Genomic DNA, 2,667 nt, shown 5'->3' with positions numbered 1-2,667 from the left:
CCAAGGGGTCGGGGAATGGAGAAAGCCATTCTCCAAACTACCACCCTGCGGGCCACAACTCCTCTTGAGATCCGCCCCTTTCCCTTGTACTGATCTACAGGGCCCATCCCAAAGGGGAAGAGCCAGGATGGCTCTGGACCAATCAGATGCTATCTATGACCCACTCCTGCCTTAGGGTCTATGAGTTCTCCAGGTATAAGAAAGGAGGAAAAGGGACCAAAGGGCAGCCCATGCTCATGGGAAGCAGCTGGTTCAACCTCAGATGCTGGACAGAAACACCTCTAGTCTTAAAAGGTGGTTGGGTCTTTCTAAAAGGGCTGCCCTTGCATTGGAATCTGGCCTAGGTGTGATGCCCTTGGGTTGGTGACTGGTTCTTGTATTTAAAGCCACTCACATGAACTTGATACTGTTCTATGGAATTCCACACCATCTTACACATCTTGCAGGGGTAGCCCTTCCTTGCTGATGAGTCAGGGACAGCACAGTCTGCCAGCTGCCCATCATGTGCCTTGGGTTTGAGCTTGGTTTCCTATTTCCTATTTTCTTGCCCACATAACATTGTGGAGACACAACAGGGTGGTTAAAAATCACACAGCAGATGCTGCAGAACTTGTCTGGGTCTATCACCTCTATTCAGGGTGCAAGGCTTCCACCTTAGTTCACTGTTGCTTCAGCTTTAAGTTCTTTGAATGGGTCTTCCCCAGGTAGTGCAATGGGCTATGCCAGGGGAGGAAAAGGCTGAGTTACAAATAGGGCAGCCCTGGTTCTTGTCTTTGCTTCTGCTGGTCTTCTGATCTGAGTCGAGCTTCTTTGTTTCCCCCTTTAACATCTCCATTCCATGGATCGCTTGGTGTCTCTTCACTTTGTTGGCATGCTTTTTGCCTGGTAGTGTGCCAGCTTCTGGGATTCAGAAATGAGCAAAATGCAGCAAACCTTACATGGAGTATTGTTAAAGAGAGATGGATTCTTCTGGATCATGTGCTCCCCTTTCTTCCCACTCTACTGGTTGGGCCCAGGACACTGCTTCCCACAGGTGGCACACCCTCTAACAGTGGAAGTGCTGTCCATCCTGTTCCCATCCTGGATTCTCTGAGCTGTTTGTTGTATGACCCTGCCCCTCCAGGGGCTACAGCCTTCAGGGTGCCCAGTGAGGGCTATTCCATCTTTCTTGCAAGCCCTACTGACAGCCAACTCATAAACCTTGGTCTCTACTTTCCATATCTTTAAAAGAAAACAAATAATATATAATAAGCACTACCAACCTATTTGGTAGTGCCTAATTGCCCTTCTGCCAACGCATAGTCATTTGACCTCTTTACAAAATCAGTAGGTCAGACTAGTCTGAGTATTGTTATTCTCCTTTCTCATCAAGGAAGTGCATATTCTTTGAATTTAGTAACTAAGAGAACCTTCTATTTTTTCATCCTGTACAACCCATTAAAATCCATTTTCTTCAAAAATTATGGGTTTGGAATGGTAGTCATAGTCTAGGTCTGGGATAACTTCTGGGAAATAATTCTTCACAGCTCTGACAACCCCATCTCTTATTTGTTTAAGAGAATTGGGCTCAAGAGTCTGGAAATCTATGAAGGCTGGCTAAAATAATGACAGACGGTAAAAATCAGCTGCATGTTTAATAACAGCTAATATTAATAATTGTCACTTGTAAAAAAAATACATATTATCTTTCTTAGATAATATAATCCTTACAGCAATCCTATGGAAACAACTCTGCTGTTTTCAGCATCCTACAGTTGATGACACTGTATCACAGTGGATGTTGGCCAGGTTACTTCGCTTCTTCAAGTTCCAGAGGTAGAACCCAGGTCAAGGTTTCTCTCCCCCAAAGTCCATCCTCTCAACCACAGCAACTTCTCTTCTCCACACCTAAGTCACATCTGGCTTCAACAACCAGGAGTGGAGGATAAAGCCAGATGCTAACCTCAGAAATTGACCTGTAATGAACAGCATCAGGTCAGTGCCTATTAGTGTACTTGTTTCCCTTACGTTTCTCCAGGCCTGTGAATCTTTATATCCATCTCTCCTCCCTGGATTGCAACTCAGCCTTGGCTTACCATGATTTCTTTTCCAGCTGCTAACCTTGTGCACCGTGGCACCGCATGCTGTCTGGCTGTCCCACGGAGAGGAGGCTGTGCAGAGCATGGCATTGACAAAACGCAGGTCATTTCTCTGAATGAGCATTATTCATTTCTGTCGGATAAATTCAGAGGTAGCAGCCTGTGTTTCTCCCACTGGGCTGCTAAGAGGAACTGCAGAGCATGAGGAGACATTTTAAAAATCAAAATACTATGCTGCTTTCTCCCACGTTGAGAAAGGCATGTCAATTCATCTCAGGAAGCCCTCCTGGGGCAGAAGTTTTGTAAACATGCTCCAGTGGCCCCTGGGTCCTAATTTAAAATATTGCTGTTCTATTTTATGCCAGCCCTTGCTGTTTTGTTCCTGAACCAAACCCATCGTTTGTATCCAGTGGGGAAAGGAGGCAGAGTACGGTTCTTTCATAGTTATTGTCCCTTGAACAATAGACTCAACCTTAAAGGCTCCTCAAGTTGGAAAAAGATCAGGGTGGAGGAATTTTCTCCAAAATATGATTGTTTCTGTTTATAAAATATCAATGTGTTACCCATTAAACCTATTTATGTTCCTTGC

The 2,667-nt window shown here is 44.9% G+C and overlaps 1 pseudogene; it reads right to left on the bottom strand.

The window, feature by feature from the left end:
* Positions 1-287: 287 nt before the first annotated feature.
* Positions 288-2,186, bottom strand: LOC100687221 (annotated as a pseudogene).
* Between the last annotated feature and the right edge of the window lie 481 nt (positions 2,187-2,667).

Source organism: Canis lupus, chromosome 8 (genome assembly GCF_011100685.1).
Source record: "Canis lupus familiaris isolate Mischka breed German Shepherd chromosome 8, alternate assembly UU_Cfam_GSD_1.0, whole genome shotgun sequence".
NCBI lineage: Eukaryota > Metazoa > Chordata > Mammalia > Carnivora > Canidae > Canis > Canis lupus.
The sequence above is the reverse complement of the archived record's forward strand: the minus strand, read 5'-3'. Positions and strand labels throughout refer to the sequence as shown.